General features: G+C 36.7%; 1 long non-coding RNA gene across 1 annotated transcript in view; it reads right to left on the bottom strand.

Moving 5' to 3' along the window:
- LOC142603767 (uncharacterized) overlaps positions 1-14,033 on the bottom strand; it is an 81,317-nt gene extending 67,284 nt beyond the window's left edge. The window contains exon 1 of the long non-coding RNA XR_012837656.1: positions 13,882-14,033. This is a non-coding gene — a long non-coding RNA (uncharacterized LOC142603767). The remainder of the gene's footprint in view (positions 1-13,881) is intronic.
- Positions 14,034-14,218: the final 185 nt, after the last annotated feature.

Here is a 14,218-nt window from a genome sequence, read left to right as displayed (position 1 = left end):
AGAATGCTTTGATATCCAGAAATTTCTAAGATGCACTGGAAATTTCCTATGAACTAGGAAGTCCTATGCCCTGTCACAGGACACATCAAAAGAGCTAGGAATATTCTTGCGAGTCTCCACACAGCAGAGGAGTGCACGCCACAGACGTTGCACAAGAAACCTTGAGACCCAGTATCCACCACTTAGAATAAGACAACAAAGAGCACTCTCTGGTTAGGTCAATACTTGTGAAGCTTGATGAGCTTTCATGAATAGCCACATTTGGGGAGCACAAATTAACTGGAAAATGCTGTTTCTAATTCTTTGTTTTCTGTGCAAACCAAATTCTGGATTAATTTGTCTGATTGGGAGTACATTAAGAAAAAATGCTTTCATAGGTAGTGTTTATATTGTCTTAGGAATTAAGTGATGCAATTCCACAATCACAAGAAAATATACTTTCAAAAACACAGTAATTAATTAAAAATGCAAAACAAACTAAACCAAAAAGTAATAGAAGCCATTTATGCATATGTGTGTGTGGAAGCACTATAAATTAAATTTACTAGGTAAAATCCAACAAATAGACTGCCATAACTGCATCCAGAAATTTCAATAAGTTTTCATCATATATAGCATACACAGAGAAGAAAAACTCCATCTTCATCCTTATAACAGGATACACCTTTAAAAAGCTTATTTTCTTAACTCTCTTTGGAGGAACATGTATTCTACGGATATTGTCAAAACAATGTTGTGACTAGATCACCAGCATACAACAGAAGAATTAGGGTCCAGTTCCAAGCTTTATCCCATGCTTTTTGTATGATAATGGGGAAAGCACTTAACACCTATATTTCAATTTTATTTTCAGAAGGATGTACTGTATTGCAATGTCAGTATAGCAGCGGTCAGTTCATTCTTGAGTCTTGTCTCTTTTTTTTTCCACCCAGTTTTGTGGGCTGAACCAAGCTTAATAGGTAGTAACACAGAACAAGGACTCTTGCAACCACAGTCGGCTATCATTAACTCCTATTTTAAGGTGCACTGATACTGTAATGTCAGCCATACAAGAACCCAGACACAGAAAATGCATAATGTGGAAAAAAATGTCTAAGCTGAACTGAAAAAAACAGGTAGGTCTCATTCCAATTACAAAGAAGTCATTTACCATTCCTAAATATTCTTTGTTAGGAAGGTCACTGAATAAAAAAGAAAAAGGAACTGTTAGAGTATGTTATATGGTGCAAATGAGAGCACTGATAAGAGGGTACAGGAATGCTAATGACTACTAATAATTAATATTTAGCATTTCTAAAGCCTTTTCATCTGTAGACCTAAAAAGCTACTCTTAAAAGCACGCAACTGTTACTCTCTCCATTTAATAGATGAAGGAGAGAGAGAGTCTCTCCAATTTATTTGTATTTAAAAAGTGAACACTGATAGTGCCTAGGGACCTGCCTAGTACAAGTCCTGTTCTTCCAGGTTCTGTGCCAAAATGTTGTCATAAAATAGCTGCTGCCTCAAACAGTTTACAATTGAAATAGGCAGGACAATGAAAGGATGGGGAGAGAGGCAGGTGGATTAAGCATAAAGCCCTTCTGGTAAGGTTTTTTTTTTTTGTGGGAGAAGAAGATAGGTGGATTGAAATAGGGGCTAAAAGAAGCATGAGCGAAAAGGGATGCTGAAGGAAGTGAATGCTGGAATAGAGTTGAAATGAATTATCAGGGAAAACGTGGATTGTTGGCAAGATTAAAAGGAGGAAAAAAACCTGGTAAATCATAAGGCAGAGGAAGTTCACCAAAACGGACAATACTTTGCAGTTATTACATGAACTGAAACGCCTGTATTTGAGATCTATTAGCCGAATTGATGCAACTCCCTTGCTGGCACCCCTCTGCAGCTACTTTCCTCAAAGCTGCATGATAACAAATACCCTTAGTGACTCTAAAACAGGACTGATCCAGCACTGATGATGGCTACCTCCACTCAGCATACCAGAGTAAAATTTGCTCAACTGTGCATTCAGCTAGGGAAACTAATTTGCTAGAGTAATTGGGAAGTGAATTAGACTAGACATAGAGAAATATTTCCATTTCTTTGTATATGCATTTGTGTGCATGACTGCCTCAAAGTATAGGGGTCCCTTTGATTCTCCAAACTAGCGGATGTTGCACTAACCTGAAAGCTTAAGAAGGCCTACTCAACTGGAAGAGGACAGTTTGATTAGACAAAGCCTATGTCTGAAAAGCTGTGGCAACAGACAAATGCCAGGAGGGAAAAATGCACAAAATATTCAGGACAAAAAGGAAAATTCTAGAAGTTATTATTCACATACAGCAGCTTTTAAGACATCCCATACCACTTTACAGGTACATGTTGTGAAACAGTCCTGCCTCACAGAGTTTGTCATCTAAACAAATATGAAAGACAGAGGCAAGAAAGAAAAATAGATGTACAGAGCAGGCCAGCAACTTGCTCAAGTCATGTAACAAGCTGATAGCCATAAGATAGAAATAAAACTTTTAAAGTACTGGTATATTATTCAGACAACTAGAAACAATTAAACTAGAAAAGTTTAAGAAGCAATTATTTACTACTGAGATATAAGCTTTAGGCCACGTGAGCAATCCTAATGTATTTCTGTCCAGACTAAGCCAACTGCAAGTGAGAAAGCAAAACTACAACTCAAAGTGAGATGAAGTCAAAACACCACTACAAATCCAAACTGATACTGATGGTCAAATACTACACACGTGAGACAATATTGACCGAGTACTACAGAAAGCATCAGTTAGGGTTTTCACATAGTGATGCCGGTCTGCTAAAACAGAAGTGCAACATATAGAACTCTCTCATCTACACAAAATTCTTTGACATATATCCAAAATGGTATCACAAACTATTATATTAATTTCACAAAGGCAGATCTCTCTTTCTTTCTTTTTTGTACAACAGATACAAAAAACCCCCACAATTGCCCTAGTGAGGTTGAAATTAAAATTGCATAGTCAGAAAATGACAGACCTTATTTACAGGATAGAGAATAGGATGGTTTTCTGGAAAAGTCTTTCAGGAAATTAAACTGAATAGTCATCTGACAGTAACCTAGTAATGAAAACATACAGACTATAAGATTCTAATACTGACAGAGCAGAAGTAAGCGCATAGTTTGTACCTTTATGTTCAGCATTGTTGGAATCTACTGAAATGCTGTGTCTGATACCAGCATCTACAGCACAGATAAGTTACAAACAGCTCAGAGAAGAGCACTGTTAATATGATGGTGACTCCTGGGGAAATAATTGTGGAACTCAAAGTACCTGTGCTAACACAGAAGATATCAGCTCATTACATTTAGTGATGACCTAATGGGAAACAAATGTTTGATAGTAGTACTTCAGCACAGCTGACAAAGACATTGCAGAAAGAAAGGGTGGGAAGTTAGAGCCAGGTAAGTTCAAATCAGAATTTTGTTACAGGGAGGGCAATGACTTACTGAAGCCACTACTAAGTCTAAATAGGCCCATTGTCTCCAGTATAAGATATAATCTCCAAACCTTCATATGTAGAAATGAAGATACAGGTTTATCTAAAGGATAAGCTTCAGCTCAGAGAAGACTCCATCCAGTCAGATTCTCTGTTTCATGAGAGCACTTTACATTGGGGACAGAAAAATGTTCGAGCTTTACAAGCTTCCCTAACTGTACAAAACCTTCTGCATTTTGATGGTAAAACAGAAAAATAAATCATGCCTGGTCTCTAATGATGTCCTTGCAGAGATCATTTATATTCCTACCATCCAAAAATACTTAACATAGTTTAGCATTTCTCTACTTAGGAGGCCAAATTTTCAAAGCAGTGAGTGGGATGTACATGCATAAATCCTGTTACTTGTTAACAGTGTTTCTGCACATACCTTCTATGATCCCCTTTGGAAACTTAGCCTATAATCTCCACTTGTGTAATGTTTCTGCTGTGGGTGTAGACATCACTGACGTAAAGCATTACTTCCCATCTCTTCAATTATGCCAAGTAGTTTTTCATCTTATTTTGCCTTTTTTTAACTGAGAGTATTGTATTCAGGTCTGTATACTAGTTCTGCTTGTCAAGATGCAGTATCTTCTACATTCCATGCTCTGATTTCCAAGGCTATGTATGTAGAAGGGGGCTGGGGACAGAGGAAAGAATAATTTTTCAATTCTTTTATTCATACCAAATTTAGTGTATAATGATGCCTGCTTACCAACCAAAAAAACCCCACTTTTGTATCGTGCTTCTTTACTCTCAAAATACATAGCTTTTCAATCAAAAGGAGGCATTGGGAATTACAAATGGGAGCAGCTTCCTTCTCTTTCTACATAATTCACATATAAAGAGATGGACAAAAATAGGTTGAAAACTTGGGGAAACAAAAATATCAAGCCTAACAAAGCCACATAACTGGATTAATCCAATTGCAATGACATTACAGGAATAGGCTCTCTGTTTTCAATGAATTGCAATGAGAAGTTGTGGCAGGAATCATTCCTAATGTTATAAAGCTTAGCATTATAAGTAGAAACTTAACAGCTATTGTGATTTCATTTCAGATTTTTATGTTGAGAATACAGCAAAAGTAAAGTTTCAGTTGTTGAGTCCCTTTGCCCTTTTCCCCTCTTCTGGCAAATGCATTTTTAGCTGCCATAGCTAGAGTCAGCTGCCTCAAGAGACACCCTTGAAGAAGTCATAGATCATCCTACCAGTATATAAATGTTCCAAAATACAAATGGAATGTAATGATGTATTATTTACTAATTGTTGTCACATCTTTGCTTAGACAAATAGCTGTGCAAGCTGAATATTCAAAACACGTCAAAGCTAGAGTTAGCTGACAAATCTGTAGTGAAATATTTTTATTCCATTGCAAACTCATTGTTTTTCAAAACTCTACTGTTGTCGAAATACCTTTATTTTAATAAAATTTTGATCAAGGGAGATTTCTTATTTCTGCAATGGCATTTCTGACAAAAAGAAATCTCTATCCAAGATTTTTTCCAGTCAGCTACACCATTTACAGGAGAATCTGCCTCCTTCATTTGTGGAAGAAGAACCAAAGGTCTATCAACATTCAAAATAGCATATAAGCACCAAGCAGACAAATAATATGTGAAGATATTATACAGCTTGTTCATTTTATTGCTTAATCCTTACAAGTAAACAATACACTTTAGGCAATAAGTATAGTGCCATATGGATAGGGAGAGATAAAAGACTGTCAGGAATATTGCCAAGACTCGTGTTTCTCTACAGAGGATATCTACAGTGTTGCCAAATTAAAACAGGGACAAGTGAGGACTGAAAACTATCTGGGCAGATTGCAGTAAAACAAAAAAAAAATATTTTATACTGAGCTAAAATAAAAGAGAGAAAAGAATAAATCAAATAATCACAATCCAATAGATTATCTATTATTAAGTTTTATATATGAAAAATATTATTCAATATCCAAAACTGCCTTAAAAGTAAACCTTTTGTTTTTCTATTTGCAACCATTTCTGTAATGCGATCAGGAAAAAATATTTTTGCAAAACACTATTTGTAAATATTTGGCCAATGAGCAGTTCTTTCAAGCTTTTGACAGTAGCAACTGTATTCTCACACTCAGATTGAGTACAGGGTCATTGTTAGTCTCAAGGGTATCCATACGGTCACTATAGTTTTTTGTATTATTTGTGTCTCAGTGTATATTTCTGCTTATTTATACTAAGTCTCTTTGGGATAATGACTTAAAATTACTCAACTAAACAACCAAAAATACCTAGCCCAAACAAATAATGACTACGATCCAAAAAAGAAAGACTGCTCCAGAGTCTGTACAATTATTAGCCATCAACTGGACAGGATTGCAAGTACAAATGGGTGTATAGCTCATATGTTCCTCTTAGCTCTTCATGACATTCACCAGCTGTCATACAACAGGGAAAGACCTCCCTCCCACCTATAACTAAAATCAGTGTTGTTGTGTGGCTATTGACATTGAGTAGCCATGAACTCACAGATTTGCACTATCATGTCATATTTGGTTTGCCAATAAATACATGACAGAAGTTGAAAAATGGATGCTTATAATTGGATTTTTGTAGTCCACATTGAGATACCCAAATAAGTAACAAGAAATTCAGTTAAGTACCTAGATATTCCCATTTTCATCAATAAAACACTTGACCATTAGAAGAAACACATGCAGTGTTGTTTCATGCAGTTTATATCTTGGGGCGTGTTTCTGTCAGCACATGAAAGTGCTTCTATTTTTTTTTTTTCATTTCATATTCACTCTGAATTTGTATTGCAAAGAAAGAAACTACTCCTTTCCACCTTCCGCTGCCCCAGCCCCTCACAAAACTAACAACATATGCCTGAGGTTCTGGGATAAAGCAAAAACTCAAATGTCATTTCATGGTCCAGAAAATATCTTCAAACTATTTCTGAATAACTCATTAGGGATGAGGGAATTAGACTGCACCATGCCTTTGTGTGTGTCAGCATTTCCTATGCTTACTGATTTCAAGATATACAGATCTCACGATATGGGTTGCTGAGGAAAAGGAAGTATTGTTGCAACTTATAGGTAAAATCGTATTTGCCAAGGGCTTCTATGTCATATCTGTTTGCACAAATCATTTAGAGAGAAAATCTAATCCCTCAGGTCACTAATTAGGCCCTCTCCAAGGCACTGAATATCTCCTTGAAAGTGCTGAGCACCGTCAGCTTGAAAACTGAGGACAAGTGGCACCTTCCATCATCTGTAATAAGTCTGTCTGCAATGTCAACTCCATTTGTAAATGGTTATTACCGTCTAAGAAACTATCGATCCCAGTTTCTTCTTAGGACATCTCTGCCAGCTGGATGAGACATGCACGTCCTCTTCATCTACTTTACTAAGTCAAGTTAGTTTTAACCACTGAGGAAGAGAATTTAACTAAGCTGGCCGACTTTGCACTAAAACAGATGATGACCACACACATTCTGTTCAACCTGCAGGAATTCTAGGGCAGAAACCTCCAGCAGAGAGGCAGCTGGAGGGAAAGCATGGGGAAGGAATGGGGGGAGGGAAAAATGACAGGAACGTCTCCAACCTCTCCAGCTAGAAGACAGCATCTGGCTATGCCTTTAGGTTCTCAGAAAAAAACAATTTTTCAGTCATTGCACAAGGGAGAATGTATCTTAGCATTTACTAGTTCAAATGCTTATGGAAAAGAGTAAGTAAGAAAATTATTCCAAATCTTTCTTAATACAGCTTACAAAAGATAAACATAATTAAAGACTTAATTGTATTCCTTATTCTGATTGATTTAGTGTTGAACTTGGAAAATCTTGCCTTATATAAAGAAAATAGGGGTCAGATTAATTAAACTCACTGTTGTGGTCAGCTGCTATTTCATAAATACTTGTTTAAAAGTTTTTTATTTTGTTTTTTTATTTAGTTTACAAATAAAAAGCCTTGCTTATAACTCTCCATGAAATATCAAAATATCTTTGTCTTAAGAATCTGCTGGAGTTGAGCATTTGGGTTCTGAGCGTTTCCAGCATTATCAGGTTAGAACAGAACAAACAGACTAAAGTCTGACATCAGCACTCTTCCCAGCAGGATACACTACTTTTTTCATTAGAATCTTTGAGCTTGAGATCAGACACAGAGAAAGATTAAAACAAATATGAATTTAATCAAGGGATTCTACGTTCCTGGTGTGGGAACAGGAACATGCTGACATAAATAGAGGACGAAGCACTAGGGCGTCTGAACCAAATCAAAGACGGCTTGCTTACCACTAACTGCTCAGATGATCCATATCATAACAACAAAAAGAAAAACAATTATTTATTCTTTTTGATGTTGCTGCTCAGAAGTAACTTCCTTTTTGAAGAGAGCAGGGTCAAAGCCAAGTTATTGTTTTTGCTTGAAACTTTGTCAGTGAGGGACTAAAAGTTATTAGGTATGACTGACTTTGGGGATTTATGTGGGAAAGTTAGAGATGTTCATTTCTTGTGGGTAATAAGTTGGAAAAAAAACCTAATTGTAAAATGAACTGAAATTTCATCGTTGTTATGGAAAATCAGACCATTAAAGGAAAAAATACAGCAGATGATAATGCATTGAAGCCTCCTAAAATAGAAAGTACACAGCCAGCTCTCAGCCTGAGCTAACGGCCAAAATCAAGCCTAGATACTACATAATGCTGAGAAGATCCTGCAGTTAGAGATAAGTATGTTCAGCATTTGCAAATGAGCGGGTGCACAGAAAACTCAGAAATTTTTTCTAGTGTACTGCAGATTTAACAAATGGTCATCAAAGTCTCTTTTGATCTAATAGTCATTGCAACTAATAAAACCAATTAGAAGGACAAAGTCAAATGGGATAGGCAAAATAGAGTATCTGCAAAAAGACAGATTTGGTGATTTGAAAGAGTGTTTTCTACTATTTAAGATTCATTAAGACTGTCCTCAACCTAATAGAAGACACAAAGACGAATCATGCCCAGAAGAGTATGTATGTTAAACTGATATTCAGAAATCAGCTGACAAGTTTACATTTGCATAACATACAAACATTAATGTGCATAACATGCTTTTTAAGTATACAAGCTTACTGCCCCCATTTTACAGATGAGGAATGCAACGTTAATGTTCCAAGTGTGAAAAGAATCCATAGAGTGCTTGGATCTCAGCTGGAGACACATTCATTTTACCTTATAGCTGCAAAATTGTGTGGCACTGATATTTAAGATAAAGAAACCCAAAACATGAACTCCAAGTGGAACTTGGAGTCTTAGCACTTCACATGCCACGTAACTTGTCTCATTTTATTTGCAGCTCAGGTCAGATAATTGGAGCTTAACGTAACTTCCAATAGCTACAATACTGCAGCCCACCTCCCACTCCCACATTTTAGAAGGGGGTAGAACAGGTGTAGAACTATTGTATGTTTACTTTATTGTAAAAGGAGATTGAAGTAGTAATGTCTTAGATTAAAATCTGGTTGCATTTACTAAGCTGCAAATTCAATGATGAGGGGATTTCACACCAAAATGGAAACTCAACTTACAACTTGAGTTCACACGGAACCAAGCCACAAACCCCATTGGGTACGCTAACCCCAGATTCAGCCATGTTGAAAAACAGATCATAGCTTTTCTATGTGGGCAATAGTGAAGTTGAGGCTAAATGCCCAACAAGAGCTATCATTAGTGATGCAGTAAAGATTACATATTTCGAGAGTGAAAATGTTTCTCATTCTGCATAAGAACAGAAAGAAAATCTAAGTTCATTTCACACAGGAGGAGCCAGAATCCATGCGACACACAATACCTAGTGGCAAACTCAAACCAGCATGCTCTGTGGCAAGTATGTACTTCAACAAAACGCATCCTTGGGAGGGCAAAATCTAGTGTTTCTCCTCTTTCTAGTAAGTGCACTAATCCTTATACAGCATTTCCCAACTAATTAATTCATGAACCTATAAATATTAAACATAGCAATTTTACAACTCTAGAGCAAAATATCAAAAATAGTTTCTTAGAAAACACTAAAGATTTTTTGTTTGAGATAAAAAGATTTGACAAACAAAAGAAGCACAAAGCTGACAAGTGTACTGTAGGGTCTTGGGAGGCAGACTTGGTGAGAGAAAGAAGATGCTTCTGAGACAACTTTCTAGACAAAGTTCCCATTAGTTTGGTTTCCATGAGAAGAAAGTGGGGCAAGAAAACAAAATACAGAGAGAGAGAAAAGTGAAAACAAAACCTGAAGAAATTGTCTAAAAACATAATAAATAGGGTCAATTAATACCTCAGACATCAAGGGAATAGGGTGTCTACAGCATTTAGGAGGAAAGAGAGCCACAAATAGCAACATGTTTTGTTGAATAGCAACAAAACATGCAAGTAACAGTAACTGGAAGCTTTTTATCAGTAATAGAAAGATGGTTGCAATTCAGTTTTGCCCTGTTTGATAAGGGCCAGCCTACATACATCCTCCTGGTAACACTGTGCAACATAGACCTTCTTTTTCTGTCTAAAAGTTGGAAAGCCAGATGCCTGTGCATCTGCTGTTCCAGTAAAGAATCCCCTCTGTGTTCCCTGCACCTGATTCCTCTCTTTTCTCCAGCAGGAGGTATACTGTACTGGTGATGAGGGCACAAGCCATGGCACAGAACAGCTAAATCAGAAAACAACCTTGAGACCCTGATGGGGAATATACCAGGGGTAAAAAAAGAAAAAAGATCAATATTCAACCCCAAGAAGCTACATGTCAGCAAAACAGACCAAAATTATTTTTAAAAAGCAGAGTTAAAGAGACAATGAGGAAGGGACAAGAAACATGCTGATGCAGCTGATTTAATTCAAAGTAGAAATACAGGTGTAAACCAAATTCTTATTTTTAAGGCACTTTCTAAAAATTATCATTCTCAGAGTCTAAAACATAGGCTTCATGAACACATGCACAGTGATTTTTCAAAAAGTGGGCCAAAGACTAGAAATCTGTCATACAATCCAGACCACTGTACCAAGTATGGCACCACTGACAAAGAAACAGTTGTCACTTATACGTGATTTCAGAGAGTTAAACAGATTATCGAGTCAAATCTTTGATTTGTGACATACTAAATGCCATTAAGAATGTTACAGACTGCAGCAGAGTCTAGAAATGTTTATGAATTAACATTTACATTGTATGAGGAAAATGTGGGTCCTTACTCAGCTGACAGATCAACAGCTGGACTTGACAGATTCCATTTCACCTCCACAAAGAAGGAGAGCAAATGAAAACAAAAACCAGCAAACAACTAAATAACATGACCTAGTCAGCTCTTAGACAGTGAAGACAGTCATATAATAAGTATTTACAACACTAACGGTACCTGAATCAAAATGCCTGGGAAGACTACAACAGACATGTCTAAGAAAAGCAGCAGTATTTTGGGTGTGACCCATAAGGAGAGTTAATTTCAGTGACCTTAGTAGTCACATATGACGTACCTGTGTGTACTTTGGAACAGAGTGCACCAAAAGTACTTTGGAGGCAAGACTGCCTGGAGTCAGTACATCTACATGGTACAACACAGCACTGTATAGAGATGTCTACCCTGATTTCAAAAGCTGTTGAGCTGTTGGCACAGAATTATGACTAAACCAACACACCTCACTGCTCAGTAAAGCCAATTCACTCAGACTTACGTCATCCAGATATGGTTATAATTGCTCCTGGCTATACAACTAGCACAGGGGGTCCCCTCTTTGGGATTTCTGAATTGTGCTCTACTGAACACCACAGACATTCCAGTAGTTTGTCCAAACTTCACCTCATGACTGATTACCACAACTTAGAGCTTAGATTACACAGCCTCAAAATACTGCAGCCACTGGTGATTCACAGAATTCAAATTTTGACATCTGTTCTTCAGCTGGAGTGCTCCTAAGCACAAACCAGCACTTCTGTAACAGAAAGATCAGATGTTCTCATTTAAAGAACACAGGACTAAAAATCATCCTGGCAAAAATTTTCATAATGTTATTTTTATCTCCAGCCTCTTGGGACATAGGATCTTCCCCATGTTCCTCATTTAAGTCCGAGCACAGGGAACATACTCATTACCATCACTACAGCAGAAGTACAGAATACAAGGTCTTCTGTTTCGGACTCTGAGCTAGAGGAGTGTTCCCTGCAACAACACTCAATAGGAAGCACTCAATAGGATCCCTATCCTTCTCTTTTAAAAAAGTGTTAGTCATCTTACTGCAGGACAACCTTCAAACAAGGAATACAGCCTATGTTAGGGATCCCGGAACTGGTTCTAAATGACTTGCTGGATCTATATGGTGCGATCCCATACAAATATATATGCTTAGATTCCCAAAACAATATAGCTGCCTTAGCAGGATCCTACAGCCTGAATGCAAGAGTCTGCTAATGCAGCTACTCTTGACATCAGGGATCTCTGATCCCTACTCTTGACATCAGGGATCTCTGATCCCTTCTGTAGCACAGGTAGCCATTTTAAAGGAAGAGTCACATGAATCCAGAATGGGAAGTATTATAGTTGCTGACATAGAGGTATGTGAATGAAGGAGAGAAAATGTTAACTGATGGAGGCAAGGCAAAATTAGAGAGAATCTTTCTAAGGCAAAAGCTCCAAAGAGGCAATAACTGCTCCTGATTCACTTCGACGCTACTCTGTCAGCCTTCTTCTATGTAGTATGTGAAGAACATTTACTCACGGCATAGGAAGGCAATGAGAAGCCACAAGCACTTACTTAAAAATAAACAAACAACAAAACAACACAAATGTGATGAGAGAATTCATTTCAGTCTCATAATAACAAGAAAGATCTGAGCTGACTATTGGTATGAAGAATAAAATTTGAGGAATTGTGCAGCTAGCAGGCAAGATAACCTGCTCAACTCAACCTGCATTCCACTGCAAGGTGCAAGAACATTCCCACTCAGGACATGCACCTGCACAGGAAAAAGGCCATCCTTACTGGAAATACAACTAGCCAGGGGGTTATGGGAATTTCTCCATCTGCTCAAATGGGTTTCCATGCAACAGAATCTAAATGCATTTTTGGTGGATTTATTTCAGATAAGAAGAAACATCTGTAACAATTAGCCACTACTGCACCAGTATAAGCAATTGACATCTATTTGTCTTACTGTGAATAAAGCTTTCTTTATGATCCTTTTGAAAATTCACACATGAAAAATTTGATTGTGTTATTATTCTTTTTACAAAATCTCTATAAGCTCTTCTCACTGACTTCTGAGACACATGAATATTTTTATATCTTTTTTTAAAGAAAACAAATAAAAGTATGAATGCAGAAACCTTAGCAAAAAATGTATAAGTTGAATGCTTACAAAATTAATAAATTATAGCTGTGATTAAATTATAATTGTACAAATTATATTTGTGATACCAAAACTATATTATAATTATTTCTACATCCTCAGGATATTTTCATCATTATCACAGTACAGCTCATTTTATCTACTTAGCACCAGTTCAGCACTTCACTGCAATGCAGTAAGGTATTCTCATTACTGCTGACATTCTAGAAGAATCATCTTATTTTCTTTTATATATATATATATCCTTTAAAAATATATATATGCATGCTATATACATATATTTATATATAAATAAAATGTAAGACCTATATAGTCTTATATCTAATAGCTATCTTTGGCTGTAGGATTGGTTTCCTGGAAACTCAAATAGAAGGTTATAGTAAGGTTTATTGAATCCAGCTGGCCTAAAATTAGTAAAATACTTAGATTAACTTTACACAGTTTTATACATGCAAATTGCACTCTCATCAAGGATTTATATTTCTGTATCTACACTAAGTACTAAAGATCTAATGTAAGGATTGCAGAAGTAAAACATTCACAGATAGGAAATGCCAACAAAAAAGATGCTTGTGTAATCTTGAGTCAAACTAACGTGCTTTATGGCACAGTCTTTGGTTACATGATTAAATGTCCTGAGGAACCCTCGTTCTTTCAGTGCATATTATAAAAGTTATTGGCTTACTTCAATAAGGACTAAAACATTATTGATTATATAGTTCCAGACCTTCTTGAACATTGCCATCTAGCTCCTCACTGCACTGGGAATATTCATTGCCTCAGTGGATTTTTTAGCCTGATGCTCATCATCATAGTAATTGTTTCACAAACAAATTAATTATGTCTTCCTAGTACAACATTGAGACATAACATGGGAATAGCAGAAAACCTGCAGAGGTATTGGGTTCTTAGACCTGAAAGGCCAATCTCAAATAAGTAAAGTCAATAACTGAGGTAAGATTAAGAGGTAGGCAAAGCATGATAAATTATTAAAGAAGAGGAGTCTTAAAAACTTACAGACTGATAGATTTTGCATGCTCCAGAAGTTGCCGTTTCATCAGTTTCTTAGGCCATCCTTCTACTATGGTAGCATGTTTTTCTATTTGGACTGGATCAGCTGAAGTCCATGATCAACTGAAGACCATGGTAAAAGAAAGGTAGATGGGCCCATCTAAAATCATCTTAATGCAGAGCAAATCTAGAAAAAAATAAGAGCAATGAAAAGTTATTAGCTTTATGTACACTAGATCGCAGGGGCAAGGTAACAAGTGCTTATCTGAAAGAAAAGTCTCAGGCTTTCAAAACTGCAGACAACGTTTCTTACTACTTGGCCAGCAGTTTCTACAAAGTTTCT

The sequence above is a fragment of the Balearica regulorum genome, chromosome 13 (genome assembly GCF_011004875.1).
Source record: "Balearica regulorum gibbericeps isolate bBalReg1 chromosome 13, bBalReg1.pri, whole genome shotgun sequence".
In the NCBI taxonomy this organism is placed as follows: domain Eukaryota; kingdom Metazoa; phylum Chordata; class Aves; order Gruiformes; family Gruidae; genus Balearica; species Balearica regulorum.
The sequence above is the reverse complement of the archived record's forward strand: the minus strand, read 5'-3'. Positions and strand labels throughout refer to the sequence as shown.